Consider the following 26,958-nt stretch of genomic DNA (forward strand, 5'->3'; position numbering starts at 1 on the left):
AACAGACTAAATCTAGCTAGACTAAATCAAGTCCAAGATTAGGTCTAGATCCATTCTTATATACTCAAACTTGATTAATTCAAATCGACTCCACCCATCTCTCTCCTATCTTTCTCCTAAAATCATTTTTTTCTTTTGACTTCCTCAACTTTAACATTATATTCAACTCCACAACCACCATTACTTCAACTAAACCCTTGATCTTTATTTAATCCTCAAACATAAATGGATTAAGGGTTAAAGGTTAGATTCTTTTATAAGTCATAGTAACTCGAATATTGTTGCACCATTTCACCGACATCTTATTTATCGAACACTCAATATGATTGTTTCAGATCTTATTTGTTTTCATTTATGTTATGTATTAAGAAACAATGTAAGGTTATAAATTAATATGGTTCAGAAAATAAAAGAGGCTAATAGTTGAATATTTCATATTAGAATTTGATGAAACGAAAGGGAAGAAAAAATTAACTGAATGTATTAACACATGATCTAAACGTATAAGATTAATGAATGACAAAATTTAAATGAAAATTCCTAGAAGTTTACAAGTACTATTAGGTTGAACGAATGATTGGTTAAATGTTTAGATTTTTGCTTTGAATCAATAGAATTTAATAAAGTGCACTAAGAGAAACAATGCTAATTGAATCAATTATAGTTTAATCTTAATGTATGAATAATAGAACCGAAGGTAAATATGAATAAGTTGTAACTGTTTTGATTTTTTTTTTGGTTCACAAAGGCTGCAGCAGCAATACAAAACCACCACTACAGCAAAAGTGGCTTGTTGCGGCGTTTTTTTTACTTATAGCGGCGTTTCTAAGCGCCGGTAAAAACACCTGCGGCATAAATACAAACGTTGCTAAAAATAGCGCCGCTAAAGTTTGTGGCATTTTTCAACAAACAAAAGCCGTAATAGGTTTCAACATATAGCGGTGTTTAGGTATTGATATTTAGCGGTGTTTTGCAGAAAAATGCCGCAATAGGTGTTGATATTTAACGGCGTTTGGCAGACAAACGCCGCAATAGGCGTTGATGTTTAGCGGCGTTTTCTTCACAAACGCTGCAGTAGATGTTTATTTTTATCGGCGTTTTTCATACAAACGCCGTAGAAGATGTTGATATTTAGCGGCGTTTTCCTACAAACGCTGCAATATGTCTTGAGATTTCTTGGCGTTTTTATCACAAATGCCGCTAAATGTATGGTATATTGCAACATTTTTTGTTACAAACGCCGCTAAATAACACATAATTTAACAGTTCTAAAAATTATGCTTAATACCCAAAATCTGTTTTTTCAACCTGTTCTATTATCCAACAAACAAAACAGCAATAACATCAAATCCAATATAATAAATAAAAGTTTTCATTAACGTAATATAAGTTAAGTTAAACACGGTTCAGTAACATTAACATAATGCTCATAATATAAATGAGGCTACGATGGTGGATTCTGAGGTTTCATTTTTTGTATCATCAGCATCATATCATTGAGTCATTTTTCAAATTCTTTACATCTCTGCTGATATATTACTTCTCTCTGTTCTGCCGCTGCCTCTCTGTGTGCTGCCACTGCTTCTCTCTCTGCTTCCGCTACTGCTCTCTATGCTTCCCTTGCTTCATTTTCCGCTTTCAAGTTAGCCATTTGTTGATCCATCTCAGCCAACTTTTCTTTTAAACGACCAACTTTTAATTGGGAAGATCGAGACTGTGATGACATGTACTGTGATGAACTGGATCCAAAATATTTGGTAGGAGTAACGAATGATCCTTGACAGCACACTGACCATATCTTTCAGGACCCAAAACGTCATTAATAGCTTGGTTTTCAATGTCATCATCATTAACAATACCTTGACTCGAAGCAGTAGCATGATACTCTGCCCTTTTCTCCCTCAATTTTTCCTAATAATAAAGTGAATAATTAATTAAAATAAAAAATATCATGGTACAAATATAAATAAAGTCAGGTAAATTTAAAACATCTACCCAATAAACGTACCATAATTTCTGCAGCGTAAGCAGTCATAGGAGTGCCATCCTTCTTCGTATGTGTCATGTCGAAGAGTTGGATTCGACCAACTTTAGAACCGGATGTATTTTCCTACAATGTACCATAATGTAATTACCATGAGTTAGTATGTACATGGAATACAAAAAAACTATTTCAATAATCTATAATACCTCCTCATGAGCTATACAAGCAAAGCTCTTCGATCCAGCCGTGTGCGTAAACTTTTGTTGTTGCCTTCTAGCAACACCAACATGCTCTCGGTCCTACAATGTCAAACAACCACTTATAATGATGATTTAAATTTTGTTACAAGTATTTATGAAAAATACATCATACCTGTCCTTTTTGAGAACTCCAAAATCTGACTGCATCTTCCCATTGGTACCTGAGCATTCTTGGTGGGACTGTTTGCAACTTCTCTTCAAGGCTGAGATCATTCTTGAAGTATTTCTTCTTTAAGGAGCTCTTGTGGTCCCTCCATCTTTTCCCTAACGCATGCTTCATATAATCGTCAGAGACCTCTAAAACAAATTTCTCCTATACAGCAAATAAGTGTGCACCGTAAGTATAAATTAGTATTGAATTTATATAGAGTATCTATTATAATGAAATTATTACCTTAACAAAATCCAACGCTTGATTTTTATTACTATTAGGCATTTTGCGCCATGACTCATAATTGATCGGTAACAGATTCGTATTATGTCCAACTATGCCTAAGTAACCTGCTAGAAGACGTGATTCTGGGCCAATAGGTTGTCCGGCATCATTTCTTGAAACTTTGACACGATGCCCAGGAGGAAGTTGGTATAATTCCTTTAAAGTTGTACGTCCTTGAGTCTTGCGCGTTCCAGCATTTTCAACTATATAAGAAATTATTAAATGTCAGTTTTGAAAATGAACAAAGTAGTAAATAAAGTTTCGAAGATTACCTTGAATTTATACTTCTTCAACAGTTTCAGGAACTTCGGAAGACTTAGGTGCATTCGTTTCCTCGTTATTTCTTTCTTCATGGTCTTCAGAAGCTCGAACAACCCGCAAATCAGATATTTTTCTCCTCGGCATTATATCTGTAATAAACAAACATAAGTAATAAAAAATGATTTAATTAATGAATACATTGAAAGACAACATGTTAAGGGTTATAACATTATAAATAAATAAATGAAGGTATAAAATCGTACAACAGTCTTATGTAATGTGAGTTGTCATAAATATCTTCATCAACGTCCACCCGAACCCATTGAAATTGTGTTGTATTACTGATAGTTTCATCTAAGTTTTGTGGTAGTAGAGGTAAACACTCTGATCTTGTTTCAATATCATCTCTACTTCCATCCCCGATGTCTATCAAGTCTCTGGGAGTATTTCGAAGCACAACATACCAACCGTCATCCATTGGATCGTGACAATAAAATACTTGTTTCACTTGAGAGGAAAATACATATGGTTCATCCATCAAACGTTGACCCATGTGAATTAATCGAGAGAAATTCACCATTGAAAACCCGAATTTATCTCTTTTTATACATCTGTTTACATCAACCCAGTCACACCGAAACAACACAACCTTTCGTTTTCCATAATAATCTAACTCAATAATGTTCCTAAGATTTCCATAATAATCGACCTCTCCATCCTGCGAATTATTGTCCCTTACAGTAGCATAACTTGTAGTTGATGAAGTAACTACGTCTCCACAATTTTGTGTCCTCCTTAATCTTTCACGAGATTTCGTGTGAAACCTGAACCCATTAATGAGGAAGGCATTATATCTTTTAAATATTCTATTCGGACCTTGAGAAAGCCATTTAACTTCTTCACTAACTTCTCTCCCACTCCAAACCTATTACACATGAATGGTGAATTAATTTGCATTGATGTCGATATAAAAAGCAAGACATATATTATTTATAAGTGTTCCGTAAGATTTAGTTGCTTACCGTCTGGCCTAACCATTCATGAAAAGTTTCTGTGAATAACTTATGTAGCTCTCACTGATTTAATCTTCGGGAGCGTGCTCGAGATCTCAATACTTCTTTAAACTCACTATAAAGAATATTATGTCGTTAAAAATTGATAAATATAAAAGATAAAGAGATTTCATTAGGATTGGGTTTGAAAGACTTACGTGCGAAAGTGATATATTGAATCGTGATGGAAAAGAACATATCGGTGTGCTTGTACCCAAGACGTGTCATCTAAATGTGCAATTTCTACTTTCCCTAATGGTTGACCATAACTTCGAAAAAAATAATGTTGAGTTAAGTCATCAGTACCTAACTCATCATTTCGATTTGGTCTATTCCATCTTGTTTCAACATGTTCCAAATATCTAGAGCAAAATGTCATACATTCCTCTGCCAAATACTCTTCAGTAATTGATCCTTCCGGATAACGCTTATTACGACAATAAGACTTCAACTTGCCCAAGAACCTATACAGAAAACAACATACTGCGTAAATACATTTTATTCAAATGTATAATCAGTAGTAATTTGAAACGTGTAATTCAATTAACACCTCTCTATAGGGTACATCCATCGATAGAAAACGGGACCACCAACTCTTGCTTCGTGAGGAAGATGAATTAACAGATGCACCATAATTGTGAAGAATGAAGGCGGAAATATCTTCTCCAAGTTGCATAAAGTCAAGGCAACTCGATCTTGTAGTTTATCAAGTTCTTCAACCATTAGAACTTTCCCACATATGGCTTTCATTATATTAGAAAGTTCAATGATACAAGACGTCACCTTACTCGATATGCAACTGCGAACAGCTACTGGTAGTAAATCTTGCATTAATATGTGATAATCATGAGACTTTAAACCATAAAGTCTTCGTCTTTAACACTAACACATTGAGAAATGTTTGATGCATACCCATCTGGGACCTTTATATCCTTCAACACCGTGCAAAACACTTCTTTTTCTTTCTTCGAAAGAGAAAGAATAGATGGCGGCAAGAAATTTCTTCCATTCGGACGTAATTGTGGATGAAGATCATGTCGAATTCCCATGTCCACTAAGTCAAGTCGACTCTTAAGATTATCTTTAGATTTTCTGCCATCATTCAAAATGGTCCCGATAATATTCTCACAAACATTCTTCTCAATATGCATTACATCAAGATTATGTCTCAAAATCTGCTTTTTCTAATAAGGCAACTCGAAGAATATACTCCTCTTTTTCCACAATTCTACCTCATTTGGATCATCCTCTTCATCAGACTCATCATCAGTTTGTTCATCAACTTCAAGCTCTTCATTGACCTGTTTTGCCTTTTTCTTTGATCGTGTACTAGTTGGTTGATTCATCTTTCCATAAGTAAAATTGATATTTTTCAACATTCTGAATATTTCAGAGCCGGTTATTTGGTTAGGAGCATTTCGAAACTCTTCATCATCATTAAACATATTCTTTTGACATCTAAATCTATGATTATCAGGTAACCACCGACGATGTCCCATATAAGAGAACTTTTTTCCATTAACCAACCACTTCGAACATGTTTGTGCAGCACAACAAGGACAAGCATAACGACCTTTGGTACTCCAACCAGATAGATTTGCATACGCATGAAAATCATTAATTGTCCATAATAAAGTAGCGCGTAAATTAAAGTTCTCCTTCGTCAACACATCGTACGTTTCGACCCCTTCCCATAACTGTTTCAACTCTGCAATTAGCGACTGCATGTAAATATCAATATCATTTTCGGGGCCTTTCTCGTCGGGGATTATCATGGATAAGATGAAAGATGATTGTTTCATGCAAATCCAGGGAGGCAAATTGTATGGAACAAGTACAACAGGCCAAGTACTATACGAAGTACTCATGAGTTTGAATGGATTAAACCCATCAGTTGCAAGATCGAGCCTGACATTTTGAGGATCTCTCGCAAAACTTGGATACTTGTTGTCAAATGACTTCCAAGCTAAAGAATCTGCAGGATGCCGTAATAATCCATCATCGGTTCTGCCATCATGATGCTTCCTCATAGACTCAGCAATCTTGGAGGACATAAACAATCTTTGTAGCCTAGGTATGAGATGAAAATATCGCAGAATCTTGATCGGTTTCTTTCTTGATCGTGCTTGAGCTTCATCCTCAGTAACATTTTCTGCCTCTCTAGTCATCCATCAAGATTTTCCGCATACATGACAAGACTCCTGATTTTTTTGATTACCCCAATATAACATACAATCATTCGGATAACTATGAATTTTGTCATATCCAAGACCCAAATCTTTGATCATTTTCTTCATATCTTTGCATGATTGAGGGATTTTTGCAAAAGGAAACACTTCTCCTAGTAACTCCAACAATTGCGTAAAGGAGTTACCAATCCACCCTCCCAGGCATTTTAAGTGGAAAAGACGAATGCAGAAAGAAATCTTTGAAAAATTTGATCCCTCATAAAGTTGTTCATTCATTTCATTCAGCAACTTGTAAAACTTTGCCGCTTCTCCATTTGGCTCTTCATCACATCCACTTCTTCCAATCTCAATGAAATCATTAACATCATCCTGACAATAATTTTCTATATCATACGACTGATGATTGTGTATATTAAGTGCATCTCGTAACATCCCTTCCATGTCATCTTCTCTAAAAGTTGGATGGGGAGAAGGAGCACGATAAGTCGAGTAACTCATGGAAGCAGATCTATCTGATACAATCTCTCCATGAAAGATCCATTTTCTATACCCCCGAACAAATCCAAAAATAACTAGATGCTCGTACACAACTTCACGAATGTGCCAATTAATGTTCACATAATTCTTACAAGGGCAAAGAATCATATTTTCTTGGCTTGCATTCAGAAAAACTAAATTTAGAAAGTTTTCGACTCCATTTCGATATTCGACGCTTACCCTTGAGAAATCCATCCAACTCTTATCCATTTTGTATTTCTGGAGTTTCAATTTCAAATGTTAATTGCTAATAATATAGATAAAATTAGAACCTAAACAGAAGCATTAAATTATCATATTTAGTGCATAATAATATTTTCATAGTATAAAACTAATCACTCGTAAATTATACAACTTTTAAATTGATAAAATTTTATGCGAGCAAATGTATCTCAGTTAATTTATAAAAATTATAACGAGAATTATATACAACTGCATACTATAGAATTAAATACTTACACATGTTTCATCGAAATGTAGCATTTACATCTAAACAGACTCTTGTTTCATTGTTACCGAGAGAGGCATTAAGAACTTAGAGCGAAATATAAACCCAATTAACCCATTAGCGAAGGGTTGAAGAAATAAAGAAAAAAAATAACACAAAAAGACAACCGACTTAAGTCGTACTCAACAATTTCTCAGTGAAATGCATACTATATCAAAAGTATCTTACAAGCGAAAGCCATAATATTTCTAACCATCAAAATGACAAAATGAGAGTACATAACTTGAAGATAATCTAATTCCCTACCAAGTTAATATTTCAGTAGCATAAACACAAAAACAGAATTAAAACAATAAATACATGAGAGAATAAACAAATCCCTCTTTTCGAATTCAAGCTCCTAAACCATATGACAATTCAATTTAACCAAGGAATTAATTTAAGGAAGTTAACATTTTGGCATCCTCTTTGTGTTCTTCACCACTAAAAATTGCTTTGATTTTAACTCATTCTCTATAAGTGACACCATGGGTTCATAAGCAACATTATTATTGACTTCCTGTTTCGATGCACATGTTACTGTTGAGGCAAACAAACTATTTTTTTTAATTTGGACTTCCATATACATATCAGTGTTTGAAAAAATTTTAAGGAACAATGTATGAAACAGAGGAAACAAACTAAAACAGTAACTTCCTCAATTTAAACCAATCCTAGTGCAGAATACAAAATGTCATACATACCACTTCCAATGCAGATATGAAAAACAACATATGGAAGTATTTGCAACGATTTTTACATTATTACTAGATTTTATCAGTTTTAGTTGCATGTGACAGCATCAGATTTATCAGTGGTTTGACCAAAGAAATAGAAGGCATGATGAACAGTCATATGGTATCATCTAAGTTCCATAGTTAGACATCATAGTCGATCTCAGAATTAATCAAACTGAATACACGATAAAATATTACGTTATATTAGGCTGAACAATGTTATGGTAATGTCACTACACCATAGGGTTAGATAATAGCATATTCTATTAGATATATTATAATGAAAAGTAGTTATGCAAAGTGGAAAACATGCCCTAGTCATGTACTAAATTTCGACATGCTATATCCATGATGTAGAAGTACAAAATAGAACACAGTAACATTTCTAAAAAGAACCAAGATCAGTATAGATGTACCTTATAAAGAAGTTCTTGCAAAGACGACTTCAGTTGAGGCGAGCTATCAGTCAATACTTTCTTTGCAATCCATGGATATGTACTACCCAAAACTTTGTAATTTGGATAAGAATTTATTGCAATTCCCTCCAATACAGCAAGACTGGGTAAGGATAAGTAAATCAATTTTCACAAAGCAGGGTGAACATTGCTCAAACATATTTGTCTTGAATTAACATGTCATGTACATTGCTGAAAGTACTGCTTCAAGTTAGAATCATGTAATGTTTAATCAATTGAACAAATTGCAGTTATTTGCAACCATGAACTATGCACATAATTGCAGTTGTCTAGGAAACAGATGGAAATCTCTCATGTCTTAAAGCTCACTATCTGCATATATTTTGCAATGAAACCATTATAACCTAGGAGATTTCTATTGTATTAAAGGAATTTACCTCCGACGAAACCAATTTCATATTTTTCAACAAGATCGTTCTTTTTACTACTGGAGAATCTCAGTTCTAGAAATAACAATCCATTACTGCTGAAGCAAAATGAAACATAAAACCCACTAACCGCATTTGCAGTCACTTTTCTACTATGTCCCACGAAATTACCTCCCTTCCTACTTCCAGACAGGAAGATAAAAAAATCATATTTACACCATCTTTCGAAAATAGTGGTTTCTTTGTATTACAAGGTTGCTTCGAAACAAACAGATTATAAAATAAAGAACTTCAATTTCTTATTTTATGTGGAGATGCCAAGGATAAACATAGCCAATGATACCAAAGGACATTGTAGAAGATGAACAATAAATCCAAAATTTAAAACAATAAATCCAAGGATAAACAGAGCCTAACCTGGGTATGGTGAAATGCGACGACGCCGGAGATGAAGAAGGCACGGCGCAATGAAGAAGATGGCTACTGGTGTTTTCTGGGTAAATTGTAATCGAAAAATCTTAGACAAATCAATAAGGAAGAATGACTAGGGCTTCAGGAGTTTTAAAACTGGCTTTGCGGCGTTTAACATTACAAACACCGCTGATGTGTAACTAATTGCGATGTTTTTAATTAAAAAATGCCACATTTGTTAAAATCAATTACGGCGTTTACAGAAAAATGCCACTAATGTACGACCCATTTGCGGCGTTTCTTGTAAAACGCCACTATAAACAACTCTATTGCGGCGTTTATATAAAAACGCCACTAATGTACGACCCATTTGCGGCGTTTCTTGTAAAACGCCACTATAAACAACTCTATTGCGGCGTTTATATAAAAACGCCGCTAAATTACTACTCTATTGTGGTGTTTTTTTAGAAAACGCCACTATAAACGACTCTATTGCGGCGTTTATATAAAAACGCCGCTAAATTACCACCATATTGCGGCGTTTGTTGAAAAAACGCCGCTAAAGTTTCATTTTCCGGCATTTCGATTGTAAACGTCGCTACATCCTTAAATTTTATGGCGTTTTCCCTAAAAGCTTCGCGAAAAACGCCGCTGTATGACACTTTTGCTGTAGTGCACCTATATTACATACTATTATTAAAGGATCTCTGAATGCCCACAGGTGTGCTATTTAGAATCGTAAAGGCTGAGTTCCCATAAAACCAAGTTTTGCTATAACATCGGCATCCCTATTTAGCTCTCTACGAACATAAACAAAGTTAACGTTCCAGTCAAGATGAAGGAGCTTACGGATTCTACGAAAGATCGTCGGTTCATTCAGCGAAGCACATGATGTGAGAATGTTGACCACTTCCATACTACCAGTCATGACTTCCACATTTCTTGCTCGCCAATTCCGAGCTAAGATGAGACCATCCAAGATCCCCCAGAGCTCAGCGTGAAGGACCGAACATCTACCAATTTTCCGATGGTAACCAAGGATCCACTTGCCATCATTGCCTCGGATAATCCCACCACTTCCAGCTGCCTGAGAAGTCCGGTTGACAGCGCCATCGGTTTTTATTCTAATCCCATCATTGCTGGGGTTTCTCCACCTCTAAGAACTGCCTTGCCGAGAATGGGAGGCCACAACTTCACTCTTAGAGATTCGGAGGTTCCGAGCCCAAGATTTAGCTGATTTGATTACTTCTATGAAGGTCCAGACTTCTCTATTGAAGATTGAATTATTTCTCTGTTTCCATAGCCTCCAAATGATGATCTCGAACAAGTGCCTCCAGTCCAGAAATAATGTTGAGTGCCCATTCTCACATTTTGGCTTAGATTGCTTTGGAGCCAATGTCCAGGGGAGCAGCAAAGAAATTCGATTGTAAGTTGCTGGGAATTACCTGGTACCACACTGTGCGAGCCGAGGCACAATCTCGTAACACAGGGATTATATTTTCCTCTTCAAAACCACAAAGCATGCAGTGAGCATTCGACGCTAATCCTGTTCTCACTCTTTCAAAATTCTTCATCAATCGATTTCGAAGGACCAACCACAAGAATTGTTTTATACGCTGGGTCCGTCGAAATTCCAAGCTATATTCCAGAGATTGCTAGGAGCGTCGCAGCTCAGTCTGTAAAATTTTATATGCTGAAGCAAACTGTTCTGACTGTTAATTGAGTGAATATATGTTTTTGTTTGACCGATATAACATGATCTTAAAGTTCAAAAGATGAAATGAAAGTTTTGAATTGTTTGAAATTTAGTCGTTGATTACAAATTATATTGAATTTCAATTTAATAAATCGTTCCAATCTTCTTTAGTGACATCTTCGATCGATTTTTAATTAAGTGAGGTTATGGGTTTTACAGTTTTGATTGATCTGAAATTTCACATACATATTAAAAACATAATATTAACACTAAGCACAACATTAATTTCATCAAAATATCAACAAATTTCCTTAACCGAAAATTCTAGTCAATTTTAAGCAAATTCTTCGATTTCATCTCATCTCGTATCTAACTTGTTTCTTTTGGTTTTAATCACCTTTAAACATCAGTTTAGGATTACTAAAACCAATATAAACATAAACTAACTCGATTTTCACACTTCTAAAAATGATAAATAATTCAAAATAGAAAACATCATAACTCTTATATCCATTTATGTCTTGTTAAAATAAAGTTGGAAAATTTTTAATAAAAAAATCTAAACATATATTACCTTATAACCATCCATACTATAAAAGAAATTATAATCACAATGGTATCAAGAATTGTGTGTCTAACAATGAGATAAAATTATAAAAATTTTAGGGTTAAAATTATCAAGTTTTGAAGGTGCTAAGAGTTGGACTACCCATTTAATCCTGAGTTACAAGGGCATAACTTAGCGATAAAAGTATTATATTAGCGTTTATACTATACCACTAATTGTACTTTGGTCCATCTATTAAAAACCAATAATCGTTTGACATTATTTTTGAAAATTACTATTTATTAGAATTAATTTTTATTAAGTTAAAGTGATTACAAAGTAGTATTTTTTCTAAATATACTTTGATCTATTAAATTAATTTTAGAGAAAAATTTTATTAAAAAGAACCAATTAAAAAAAGTTTAATTTATCTCACTCGAGCCATTAATATTTCGAACGCTAAGCATCGGAGCTTAATTCCACACTAATAATTGCACTACATTACATGCATTCACTTTACACACATGCAAGTGGCATAGGTATGAAGATGTAAGGAAATGTTGATATGACATGCTAAGGTAGAAATCATGGTGTGGTTGAGGGTTCTGCATCTCAAAGCTCACACCCATCTAGCCTTCCTAAAATACCCTTGGGTATCTAGGGTGAGATCTAAACTGTATCGAAAATACACACCCGACCAACTTACTCCGCCGAGTCTTGGAGTATATATGCCCAGGTGAAAACTGAAGTGTCTTGGTACTGACTAAGATATATCCGAACTATACAATCATTGTCTTCTAAAGTGATTCTGGTATCTTGAATGTTTCTCAAGTATCGAACAAGGCTTGTAACATCCTCCATACTGGGTTAGTGATCAAATTGTGAAATTTTAAAATTTAGTGACTAAAGTAGATAAATTGAATAGTTGAAAGATTTAATAGGAATGTTTCATGTAGGATGGATAAGCAAAGAAGGGAAATTAAGAGGGCAATGGAGTCTTTAGTAAGAGAAATAATTAAATATTCCTTAAGGTTATTTTATAAACAACGTGGAAAGTATTTGAGAGAAAACAAGGTTCCATATATTTCTCTCTTCTTCTTCTTCTCCAACCATGAAGCTTGCAAGCAAAGGTGAGTTGTATTCTTTTGGATTAATTCTTATGAGTTAAGCATGGTTTTGGTTAATGAAGATTTAGGAAAGATGATGGAGAGAAACAAGGACTTAGAAACTCAAAGAATTCTAAGTTAAGGGAGATTAAAGGTTAGGAGCCATTGAATGAAATTTTAGATTTAAGGTCATAATAAGAATTAGAAGCTGGATTTGACTTGTCATCAAGCTAATTAAGAAGTATGAGGTGATAGAATTAAAATTAGAACAAGTTGGAATTTGAGTAAGATTCTTAAATTCTATATGGAGGATTGTTTTTTTTAAGTTTTAGAGGTATTGAATGGATAATAATTAATTTAAGTAAGTGTATGAAAGTTAGGAATATTAAAGGAAGTAAAATATGAAGGTTTGAGCTGAAATGAGATGATTTTTGAGCTCAAAATAGGATTTATGGGCTAGGGGAATCGGTACCCATTCAAGGGGAATCGATACCCCCTCAAACGAATATGAAATTCCAGAATGCCAGAGGGGAATCGATACCCCCACAGTAGGGAACCGATTCCCCCTAAATAAAAAAATAAAAATCAATTCCTTAAATTTGTTTAGGCTATTAGAAGTTAATTTCAAGACTTAGGCATCTAATAATCATATTGAAAATTATGTTTATGTAGATATTGAGCCTAATCGAGTTCTCGAACAATCGATAAGTAAGATCGATCGAGGAAAAAGCAAGGAAATATAGGTGAGTGCATATGCATAGCATGAATATAGTATTATATTCAGTTATATACTTGCGATAAGTCTAGATTTAATGTTTGATACATGATCGCATTCCATATTATGATACTTGACATGAATTCATATTATATGCATTATGTGACATGAATATGCAGGAAAAGTTATATGAATTATGGGATAAAGGTATGGAAAATGAAATGTTTATGTGATAAAGGTATGGAATGTTATGTCTATGCGATATAAATTATGTGAATTGTAAAAGCCCATGTTCTGTAGATGAGAACTATAGGTATAGTTGGCATGCCAAAGGGAGAGGGTCTACGCGGTCCTTCGGGATATATATATATTCTTTGAAACATTTGTGAGCTCTTTTGAGACACATAATTGATCCTTGGCATATGTATATGATTCTTAAGGAATTTATATGTGGTCCTTCGGGACAAAATCTACGCGGTCCTTCAGGACAAATCTCTATGCGACACTTCGGTTCAATTTATACGAGCTGTGGTGATAGCATAGTGCACAACCTCACAATACTCACGTACCTTAGGTTCTCAGTATGGTATCGTGGGCCAATAAACTTATTAATACAAATTCGTGAATGCTAATGTAATATGCTTACGGGTAAGGATCGTGGTGATATAAACTACATTGATTAAGTATACGATTTCATCTCATTTCATATCATTATGGCATTTTCATTCAGTTCCTTGCTATTATTATTTTTACATTGCCTCACTAAGTCGATGACTTAGCATGTGAGTGTTTCACACGTAGGATCCGAGAAAGTAGAAGATATAGGTTAAGCAGCTGACATCATTACTCCTGCAACTATCAGATCAGAAGCAACCTAATCAGTAGGTCATTTTGTTATGTAAATGGGTGTTGGCATGTAACTAAAGGGTTAAGTTGTGTATGCTCTGAGTATTTTGGTAAACTTGTATTAATATATGTATATTATCGTATTTTCTTAATAAAATTTTAAGTATTTTGTTATTATTTGTTAAGAGTAAAGTTTTAAAAAGGTAATGTGACATCTCGAACTCGTATCCGGGTCAGGTACGGGTTGGGGTGTTACATTAAATGGTATCAGAGCTATGGTTTAGCCGATTCTAGGCATAAACCAGAGTCTATAGAGTCTTTAAATAGAATACATGCCAATAAAAAGTGAGAACTTCTGATCTGGTATAATATGATTATGTTGTTTTGCTAATAGAGCGATATGTTTATTCTTATTAGATGTCCGGACATAGTAGCTCCCGAAGTGAAGCGGGAGAAGATAGGCCTGCTGAAAGCAGTAATTCACCTGCCCTGGCCAGGCAAGGTGAAGAACATGCATCTCAACGAGTGCCTGTGCAAGATCATGATACGTTCTTCAGAACGTTAGACGCTATTCTGACGCGTCTTCAACCTCCTGCTCCACCAACTCAAAATATGAATGTAGCAAAAGAGTCGAGAGGTTTAGGAGCTCCCGAATTTAAGGGAGAAGCTGAGAAAGGTCCGGTTACGACGGATCTTTGGTTAAATGATTTGAAAATCATGTTGGATGGTCTCTACTACTCTGAAGTGGAGAAATTAGATGGAACTGTCTCGTTATTGAGGGGTCAGGCGAGGATATGGTGGACGAACGTCACCATGAGGATGTCAAATGACCAGTTGACTTGGTCTTTGTTTTAGAAGAATTCAAAAACAAGTACATTGGAGAGCAGTTCATTCGGTAAATGAAGCAAGAGTTTATGAATTTGAAGCAGTTGAACCGCTCTGTATATGAGTATGAATGTGAGTTCAACAAGCTTAGTCGGTTTGCATCTGAGCTAGTACCAACTGAAAAAGAGGCTTGTGAATGGTTTGTAGAGGGCTTACGCCCTAGATTGAAAGAGATGTTGATAGTATTAAATTTGTCCTTGTTCTAAGAGGTGATCAATCGTGCCAAGGCTCTTGAAAGAGCTCAGAATGAGAGATTCAGGGACTTTAGAGTTCAGACATCAAAGAGGACAGGTGTTTCTTCTAGCTCAGCACCACCAAAAAGAGGAAGAGACTCAGGATTTTGATCACAAGGTAGATTAGAATCAGTTGCATCATCTGCTAGGGGAGCAAGTTAGGCAAGACCTAGACAGACGCAATCAGTGGGATCTGGTGCTGGGAGATCCACACAGAGTCAAGCGAGTCAATGTCAGCATTGTGGGAAAAACCATTCTGGGGCTTGTTTGATGGCTGCTGGGACTTATTTTCGATGCGGAGATGCCAGACATTTTATCCGGGATTGTCCATTGATAGTTGGTGAGCCTGCACCATCTGAAAGAGTTGGCTCTGCCTCACAGAGAGGATGAGGAAGGGGCAGAGGAAGAAACCAGTCTGAATCCTCTGCACAACATGAAGTTCGCTCAACTGCTCGGGTATACAATTTAAAGACAAGTGAAGATCGGGATGATCCTGATATTATAGCAGGTACTTTTCAGCTGTATGATAAATTAGTATTGGTACTGATTGATCCGGGTTCTAATTATTCCTATAATACAAGTAAATTAGTAAAGAAATTGAGGATTCCCTTATAAGCCACGAGTAATGAGATTATAGTAACTAATCCTTTAGGCTATAGTGCTCGAGTAAACAAAGTCTGTAAGGGGTGTCCCATAAAGATTCAGGGAATTGAATTCCCTGCTAATCTGATGGAATTACCCTTTGACGAGTTTGAAGTGATTCTGGGAATGGATTGATTGTTTCGGTACTATGGGGATGTTAACTGCAGATCAAAAAAGGTAACCCTGAAGAGTCTAAGAGGAACAAAAATAAGTGTGATCAGTGAAAGGTTTAATCCTTTAGCAAATGTAATATCATTAATGTCTGCTAAGAAGCTATTGCTACAAGGATGTCAAGGTTTTCTTGCAAATGTGATAGATACCAGAGCTAAAGAGAAAGGATTGAATGAGATTTTAATAGTTCGGGAATTCCCTGATATTTTCCTTGTTGAGTTACCAGGATTACCTCCAGATAGAGAGGTAGATTTTCAAATTGAAGTAATGCCAGGAACAACTCCGATTGCAATGGCACCTTATCGGATGGCTCCGAAAGAATTGCAAGAGTTAAAGAATCAATTGCAAGAGTTGTTATAGAAGGGATTTATTCGACCAAGTGTGTCACCTTGGGGAGCTCCGGTGTTATTTGTTAAGAAGAAGGATAGATCAATGCGTCTCTGCATTGATTATCGACAACTCAATAAGGTGACAATAAAAAATAAATATCCCCTCCCACACATTGATGATTTGTTTGATCAGTTAAAAGGAGCTTCAATATTCTCGAAGATTGACTTACGTTCTGGTTATCACCAATTGAAGATTTAGGAGAAGGACATTCAAAAGACTGCTTTTAGAACAAGATATGGTCATTATGAATTCATTGTAATGCCATTCAGAGTAACGAATGCACCTGCTGCTTTCATGGATCTCATGAAAAGAATTACCCCACCCATGATTTAGAAATGGCTGCAGTGGTGTTCGCTCTCAAGATTTGGCGTCATTATTTGTATGGAGAACGATGTTACTTGTATACAGACCATAAGAGCCTGAAATATATGATGACTCAAAAAGAGCTTAATTTGAGGCAAAGGATATGGGTTGAGTTTTTGAGAGATTATGATATAATAATTGACTATCATCCTGGGAAGGCTAACGTGGTAGCAGATGCTTTGAGTAGAAAGACGTTTGCAGCTTTATGAGTGATGGATGCAAGGTTATCTATGACTAAAGACGGTGGTCTATGTGCAGAGTTAAAACTTAAACCAGCATGGTTGGAACGAATATGAGAATTGCAAAGTAAAGATGAAAGGTGTTTGAAAAGAATTCAGCAAGTAAAGAGTAAAGAGATTAAAGACTTTGAGGTTAAGTCGGATGGAAATTTGTATTATAAAGGAAGAATTGTGATACCAGACGATGAAGAGTTGAAGAAAGCTTTATTGGCCGAGGCTCATTGTAGTCCATTGACGATGCACCTGGGTGGAACCAAGATGTATATGGATTTAAAAGATTGGTATTGGTGGCCAGGGAAAAAGCGAAGCATTACTGAATTTGTGTCCAAGTGTTTGATATGTTAACAAGTTAAAGCTGAGCATCAAGTTCCGTTAGGATTATGGCAACCGCTTTACATTTCTCAATGGAAATGGGAAAATATGACGATGGATTTTGTTTCGGGGTTACCCTTGACTCCGAACAAAAGAGATTCAATCTGGGTAATTATTGATCGATTGACTAAGTCAGCGTTTTTCCTTCCGGTTAGAATAGATTTCTCCATGGAAAAATATGCAGAACTGTATATTAGAGAAATTATTAGATTGCATGGAGTGCCTATTTCCATAGTCTCTGATCGAGACCCTCGATTCACTTTGAGATTCGGGAAATCTTTGCATGGAGCGTTGGGAACTCGTTTAAACTTTAGTACGGCTTTTCATCTTCAATCTGACGGACAATCAGAGAGAACTATTCAGATATTGGAAGATATATTGAGAGCATGCGTAATGGAATTCAAAGGATCATGGGAAAAGTATTTACCTCTGGCAGAGTTCGCTTACAACAATAGTTATCAGTCTAGTATCAAGATGGCCCTATATGAGCCATTATATGGGAGGAAATGTCGTACTCCATTAAATTGGTATGAACTCAAAGATCGAAGTGTTCTTAGTCAGGATTTGATTCAAGATGTAGAAAAGAAAGTTTGAGAAATTCAGCATAACCTCAAAGTGTCCTCTGATCGGTAAAAGTCCTATTCTGATCTTAAAAGAAAAGAGATTGAATTCGAGGTTGGAGATAAAGTTTTCCTTAAAGTATCCCCCTGGAAGAAAGTATTATGATTTGGTCGGAAAGGAAAGTTAAGTCCGAGATTCATTGGGCCATATGAAGTTGTTAAGAGGATAGCACCCGTGGCATATCAGTTATCTTTGCCACCAGAAATGGAGAAAATTCATAATGTTTTCCATGTGTCTATGTTGCGGAGGTATAGGTCTGATCCCTCTCACATCATTGTACCAGAACAAGTAGAAGTGCAATCGGATCTGACATATGAAGAAGAGCCAGTGAGAATATTGGATTATGAAGTAAAACAGTTGAAGAATAAAACTATTCCATTGGTTAAAGTTCTCTGGAGGAATCACAAAGTAGAAGAAACTACGTGGGAACGTGAAAAAGATATGCGATTTCAATATCCTCATCTGTTCGTGCAATGAAAATTTGAGGACGAATTTTCTTAAGGAAGGGAGATTTGTAACATCCTCCATACCGGGTTAGTGAATCAAATTGTGAAATTTTAAAATTTAGTGGCCAAAGTAGATAAATTGAATAGTTGAAAGATTTAATAGGAATGTTTCATGTAGGATAGATAAGCAAAGAATGGAAATTAAGAGGGCAAAAGAGTCTTTTAGTAAGTGAAATAATTAAATATTCCTTAAGGTTATTTTATAAACCAATTGAAAAGCATTTGAGAGAAAACAAGGTTCCAGATATTTCTCTCTTCTTCTTCTTTTTCTCCAACCGTGAAGCTTGAAAGCAAAGGTGAGTTGTCTTCTTTTGGATTAATTCTTATGAGTTAAGCATGGTTTTGGTTAATGAAGATTTAGGAAATATGATGGAGAGAAACAAGGACTTAGAAACTCAAAGAATTCTAAGTTAAGGGAGATTAAAGGTTGGGAGCCATTGAATGAAATTTTGGATTAAAGGTCATAATAAGAATTAGAAGCTGTATTTGACTTGTCATCAAGCTAATTAAGAAGTATGAGGTGATAGAATTAAAATTAGAACAAGTTGGAATTTGAGTAAGATTCTTAAATTCTATATAGAGGATTGGTTTTTTTAAGTTTTAGAGGTATTGAATGGATAATAATTAGTTTAAGTAAGTGTATGAAAGTTAGGAATATTAAAGGGAGTAAAATATGAAGGTTTGAGCTGAAATAAGATGATTTTTGAGCTCAAAATAGGATTTCTAGGCTAGGGGAATCGGGACCCATTCAAGGGGAATCGATACCCCCTCAAATGAATATGAATTTCTAGAATGCCAGAGGAGAATCGATACCCCCACAGTAGGGAACCGATTCCCCCTAAAGAAAAAAATAAAAATTAATTCCTTAAATTTGTTTAGGCTATTAGAAGTTAATTTCAAGACTTAGGCATCTGATAATCACTTTAAAAATTATGTTTATATAGATATTGAGCCTAATCGAGTTCAGGAACAATCGAGTTCAGTTCTAGACTTGTGATAAGTCTAGATTCAATATTTGATACATGATCACATTCTATATTATGATACTCTACATGAATACATATTATATGCATTATATGACATGAATATGCAGGAAAAGTTATATGAATTATGGGATAAAGGTATGGAAAATGAAATGTTTATGTGATAAAGGTATGGAATGTTATGTCTATGCGATATAAATTATGTGAATTGTAAAAGCCCATGTTCTGTAGATAAGAACTATAGGTATAGTTGGCATGCCAAGGGTAGAGGGTTTACGCGGTCCTTCGGGATATATATATACTCTTTGGAACATTTGTGAGGTATTTTCAGACACATAATTGATCCTTGGCATATGTATATGATTCTTAAGGAATTTATATGTGGTCCTTTGGGAAAAATTCTACGCGGTTCTTCGGGACAAATCTCTACGCGGTACTTCGGTGCAATTTATACGAGCTGTGGTGACAGCATAGTGCACAACCTCACAATACTCATGTACCTTAGGTTCTCAGTATGATATCATGGGCCAATAAACTTATTAATACAAATTCGTGAATGCTAATGTAATATGCTTACGGGTAAGGATCATGGTGATATAAACTACATTGATTAAGTATATGATTTCATCTCATTTCATATCGTTATGGCATTTAATTCAGTTCATTGCTATTATTATTTTTACATTGCCTCACTAAGTCGATGACTTAGCATGTGAGTGTTTCACGCGTAGGATCTGAGAAAGTAGAAGATACAGGTTAAGCAGCTGACAGCATTACTCCTGCAACTATCAGATCAGAAGCAACCTAATCAGTAGGTCATTTTGTTATGTAAATGGGTATTGGCATGTAACTAAAGGGTTAAGTTGTGTATGCTCTGAGTATTTTGGTAAACTTGTATTAATATATGTATATTATCGTATTTTCTTAATGAAATTTTAAGTATTTTGTTATTATTTGTTAAGAGTAAAGTTTTAAAAAGGTAATGTGACATCTCGGACTCGTATCCGGGTTGGGGGTGTTACAAGGTTTTATGTTATTCTAGTTGTTATTGTTTCTAGTTATTCTAAGTTTATTACTATTATCACTTGTAGCTTTATTTCATAACATTCTGGTATTATTGGGTTCCTCAAAACTATCCCTTAAGACCCTTGGGTTTCTTACCCAAAACTGTTTGTAGGTACTAATATTAAGCCTCTCAGTATCAGTATTGACCTATGGGTATCAATACTACTAACTTGTTGAAGGTTAATAGCAAAATACTAGTATAGATACTCTAGTTGAGTATTGATACTTCTGTTTTGCGATATCGATACTTTCCTGAGTATCGATACCAAATTTGACTTCTATGTTTTGAAAAAAAGCCTAAGTATTGATACCCCTATTGGGGAGTATCGATACTATACCCTCGGTATCAATACTCCCATGAGTATTGATACCAAAAATTGCCTCTAGAATCTACTAAGTGAACTTGGTATCTATATCAGCCTGCGAGTATTGATATTATTCTTAGCATCTAAAGAATAGTACATATACCCATTGTATGAGTATTGATACTTCTAGCTCAAAATCCCTTTTTTTAACATCTAAAGAACATTATCGGTATTGTTCTTCCAATATCGATACTCGTGCTCATAAATACCCTATTTTGGGAATGAAAATGACCCTCTAACTCACCCAAAATTCCTACTGAGGTCCCCAAACATTACTAGAATGTTATGTTTGATAGAATGTGTCATCAAAGGTCCAAAAAACATGTCAAAAAACACCAAATATTGAAATATACCATGAACATGCTTCATGAATCACGCAAGCTAACAAACACACCTAGTGATCTACATTGCGGTACAAATGAGTTAGAAGTGAGTTACCTTAAGTCCTTAGCTATTGAGAGCTCCAAAGTGCTAGCTTTTCCTTTCCTTTAACTTTAAAGCTTTCTCCAACTTCGCTCAATAGACAAGAATTAACCACAAGTGTTCCTAACATTGTTGGGGAGTTTAAAAAATAGTTTAGAACATTTCTTGAGGCTTGAAACTCTAAAAAAAATGAGATGATTTCACTTAAGTTTCTAAAACCCCTCACTAAACCCATATTTTTGGTTACAATGGTCAAATTTTGTATTTTATGGCTCAAAATGAAGCTTTAGGAGAGAGGATTTCATTCCTTAACTTAGTTAAACTAAACTAAAATCGTAATCCAACAAGTTTCCACCTTGGATCAAGCTCTTACGAGAATGAGATGGTTTCTAAAAGAAAAAGAAAAAGATAAGAAGTGAGAAATGAGTTTTGCCGTGTAACCTCAAAAAAATTAAAAGATTTCAGCCTTTCCTAACAAAAATGGGTAAACTACTTCCTTGGTCCTTTAAGTTCGGGTATTAATTCAAAAATTACCCTTTTTTACCCATGTTGGGCTCAAACTAATCCCAAATTCTCTCCAACTTGGATTTAGGCTTCCTAAAGCTAAATGATTTATTCCAAGGTCTTATTGAGTTAGCTGAAACTCCTAACCTGAGATTTGGGGCGTTACAACTCTGTCATCCTAGAAAGAAATTTTATCCTTGAAGTTTACCTAGGTAGAAAAGGTGAGGGTACTGAAGCTTTATATGCTCATCGGTTCCCTAAGTCGCTTCCTGGTCGCTTGTGAATGTATATACTAAGGCAAGCAAATCTGTTCAAGTATACACAATTAATGTAAGTAATATAGTAGTAAGTAGAGTTATCGTCTCCTTAGGGATTGGTGAGAATTATTGATTTTTTGATATAGCTAGAACTAGATGTCACGAGCTAGTCTTAAAGTTCTTGTGGAAATAGAAAACAATTAGTGTTAGAGGAAATAAACGAATGGAAAAGTACTGTTTAGGCAAGAAATATTGTGAAATATGGTGTGTAGAAAAGTTTGGTCAAGGCAAGAAAAGTTTGTAAAAGTAAACAAATAAAAATTGTCAAGGCAAATAAAAGTCTTGAGTTCATTATATTCAGAAAAACCTCACACAATCAGACTTCTTACAGAGCACTTAGGTTGGTTTTTCTATGGCGAGATGGTATTCTATGTTTAGAATGATTTAGTGTTCTATGCTTAGGTTCCCGACAAGATTATTGGAGTATTCAAGAAGGTTGCTACATCAATACTGCTTAACGTGAACTACAACCCTTGGTTTGTCAAATTGTTGTTGTGACAATACCCCTAACGTAAACTTCAGTCATTGCCTATCCTACTCAAATAATTACCCCCTTTTAGTTGAATGAAACCCTATCCTTATCTCTAAGACAAATTAGAACTCACCATCTCGGATCAGTTCAATTGTTCACGTAGATCTACCCTAACTCTCTCGATATTAGGCATCTATTCCTAGAAAAATGGAAATCTCTCGAAAGCTCTTACAAAGTCCAGGAATGTTTTACCGAGGCATCATGCAATCTCTCAAAAGCGCTTACAGTGTCAAAGAAAAATATTAAAATAATATTAAGCATAAGCAAACTTCTTCATTCAATAACATCCAAATAATGTTTAATCAAAACAAAAACCAATAACAAGTAAAACAATTCATGGTGCGACAAATATCATCCAAAAGTTAAATATTCAGTACAAGCCCTTTAAGTGAATTGGAAATTAAGAACAAAAGAAGAAATACTCCTGAGACATTCTGACCATCACCGTGCATGCTTACTCCAAAAGTTAAACATTCAGCCAGCCTCTCTCGAGAGCGTAGCCGCTACTACAGTGAAGCCCGGCTATGGAGGGCACCAAGGACAGTTGAGTGGGGGAACGGTGGAAAATAAGGTGCTATAGCCGCTTACTCCAAGCCTAGGTTAAATCCTCTCCTTGATTGTCTCTCTTTTGGGCGGCTATAATAAGGTATTTATAGTGGGAATTTCTAGGGTTTTGTGTCCTTGGAAATTCCCTAAATACCCTTGTTGACTTACCCATTTTACGAATGACATGGTAGTTGGAAGTGGTCAATTTCTTGATGAGGGTGTGATTGCACGTGAGGATGAAGCTGGGTAAATAATGTCAGCATTTGTTGAGCCACGTTAGATATGCAAGATAAATCTTACATCGACAAGAAAAATATATTCCTCACTGTCGTCTTCTTATGTTCCTCTAGCCCTGAGAAATATTTTTTTCTGGAAAAATAAATTTTTCCTTAGTTATTTCATGCATCAACACAGCCAACAAAGAACCTTCCTCCTTAGCAGCATCAGTTAAGCCAAATAAATCTTGCATAGGAAAAACTTATCCACCACATGTAAATATGACCTAAATGCAACTAAAATGCTATGACAACGGCTTTTAAACACAAAATAACTTAAGTAAAAAGATAGAAAACATAGTCCTTTTGTAGAGTTATCATTTCCTCAATGCCATGGTTCTTCAATAACACCTTCACTAAAGGAATTATTTTTCTCCTTAGCTTATTTACGTCTCTTGCCAAGATTCTGATTGACTCCTCCTTATAGGTCATGTTTGGGCTCACATCGATCTACTCTAGGGGTATGACTTAAAATTGATCGGGACAATATCTCCTAAGCATGGATACATGCAACACATTATGGATGTGTTCCAACTCTAGTGGTAAGGCTAACCGATAAGCCACTGGTCCAACTCTCTCTAGTACCTCATAATGTTCTATAAATCGCAGAGCCAACTTTATTTGCACCCAAAATGAAACACTTTCTTTAATGGGGAAACCTAGAGGAATACATTGTCCCACACTGCAAACTCAATATCCTTACGCTTCAGGTATGAGTAAGATCTTTTACTATTTGAGGCTTCTATCAATAAACCCTAAATTAACCAAAACTTACCCTTAATCTATTTGATCTAGTCGAGGCTCACTATTTTACCCTTACTGAGCTCTGTACAAGAAAGTGTAGTTCTATACTTATGTCCATAGAAGGCCTAATACGAAGCCATATAAATGCTCCAATGAAAGTTGTTATTGTACGCAAACTCCACTAATGGCATGTGGTCCTCCCAACTACCCTTAAGGTCTATTATGGTGCACCTAAGAATGTCCTCTAAGATATGGATGACCTGTTTAAGGGTGGAAAGCAATATTGAAATTTAGTTTGGAGCTTGGGGATTCATGAAGGAGTTTTTAGAATCGGGAATTGGATCAAGGATATCTGTCAGATATGATGGAATTTGGTATCTCGTGTAACCTCTCTATCTCATAGATGTACAATTGAGCTAACCTCTATAAGGTATAATCCATCATAATCAGGAGGAAATGGGATGATTTGGTTAAACAGTCGACCATGACCCAAACTGCATCGTGTCTATATCTAGTCATGGGTAACCCAGTCACGAAGTCCATAGTCACTATGTCTCATTTTCATTGAGGAATTTGAATGAGTTGAAGTAATCCTCAAGGAACCTAGTGTTTCCTTTTTACCCGCTGATCGTGTGTATTGTGTTGTGGAACACAAATCTATGCAAGTAATGATCGATGCAAGTAATATAGTAGTAAGTGAATCGTCTCCACAGAGATTGGTGGGAATTTTTTATGATTCCTACAGCTAGAACTAGGTGTCACCAACTAGTCCAAAGACTCTTGTCAATGATAATAACAAAAAAAGAGTAGTATCAAATGATATGAACAGATGGAAAAGTATTTTCGAGGCAAGAAAATTGTAAAGTTAAGTGAGCAGAAAAGTTTGGTCAAGGCAATAAAAATATGCAAAGGTAAACAAATAAAAGTTGTCAATGCAAATAAAAATGTTTGAGTTCATTGTATTATGAAAAACCTCACACAATCAGACTTCTAACGGAGTATTTGGGTTGCATTTACAATGGCGAGAAATTATTCTATGTCTAGGATGATTTAGTATGTTATACCTACGCTGCCCGACATGATTTACTAGAGTGTTCCTAGATCTATTGCTACAGCAATACTACCCATCGTGAACTACAACCCTTGGTTTGTCAAACTATTGCTACGATAATACCCCTCAGCGTAAACTATAGCTCTAGCCTATATGCTCAAGCATTTACTCTTCTTAGTCAAATAAAACCCTCTCTTTATCTCTAAAGAAGATTAGAACCTCACCATCCCAAATTAGTCCCTTGTTCACGTGGATCTAAGATAACTCTTTTAAATATTAGGTATCAACTCCTAGAAAAATGGTAATCTCTCAAAAGCTCTTACAAAGACTAGGAATGTTTTGCCGTGGCACCAGGCAGCCTCTCAAAAGCTCTTACAGTGTCAAGGCAAAAGATGAAAATGGTGAACAAAATAACATTAAAAAAAACATACTTAATCATCATTTAACATCAAATAACATATCATCCAAACATTTCTAACACCAAATAAAATAGTTTATGGTGTGGTAAACATCATCCCAAAAATAATCTTTAAATACAAGCCCATAATTAATATGTATATAAAGAACAATAGGAAGAAAAACTCCCAAACAGAGCTCTGCCATGACATCATACCACCACCATGGCTGCTCTAGTGGGCATCTTCTCTCGATGGCCTGACTACTGCTATGGTGAATCCTAGCTATAGAGGGCACCAAGAACGGTTGAGTAGGGGATGGTGAAAAAGAGATGTGCTATAGCTGCCTTTTTCTAACCTCATTTTAAGGTATATTCTCCCTCTTCTCCTTTTGAAGAGCTATAATTGGATATTTATAGTTGGAATTTCTAGGTTTTAGTGACCTTGGAATAAATACCCTTGGTTTCATACCCATTGTGTGAATAAAATGGCAGTTGGTAGTGATCCCAAATTCTTAGCAGGGGCAGGAGTTCAGTGAGGTGCATTGGACAGCTGACCATGTGACGTTAGAAATTTTGTCTCGTACTACATCAGACTGGCAATATTAAACTCGCATTAACAAGAAAATTTATTCCTCATTGTCATCGTCTTCTGTTCCACTGGCCCTTTTAAATTAATTTATCTCGGCAATTAAATTCTTCCTCAGTTATTTCCTACATCATCACACCAACAAACAACCCTTCTCCTCAGTAGCATCAGTTTAGTCAAATAAACTTTGCCTCGGCAAAACTTATCCACCACATGCAAATATGTCCTAATTACAACTATATACAACTAAAATGCTATGTCAATAGCTTTTAGACAATCAATAACTTAAGTAAAACGACAAAAATATAGTCTTTTTATGGAGTTATCACACCCCCAAACTTAAGCTATTGCTTGTCCTCAAGCAATAGATAATGAGTAGTAGAAACATAAAGTGTAAAGGCAAAGTATAAATTAGGACAATCAAGTGGTTTAAATTTCAGCCCTTAGCAACAAGTTTGGCCTCAACATGCTAGAATGAATAAGAAGTCAAACACATTTCCCTAGGTTAAGATCCTTTGTCAGTATGTGCGTGATTGTATCTAGTCTATGCTTAACGAATTTAGAAAACTCCTAAGTAAATTCTTTTGTTTTACCAAGGCATCAAATTATTCATTAAGCATATTTTCACTCCTGTTTATTT

This window comes from Hibiscus syriacus, unplaced genomic scaffold (genome assembly GCF_006381635.1).
Source record: "Hibiscus syriacus cultivar Baekdansim isolate YM2019G1 unplaced genomic scaffold, ASM638163v2 tig00110865_pilon, whole genome shotgun sequence".
Taxonomy (NCBI): Eukaryota; Viridiplantae; Streptophyta; class Magnoliopsida; order Malvales; family Malvaceae; genus Hibiscus; species Hibiscus syriacus.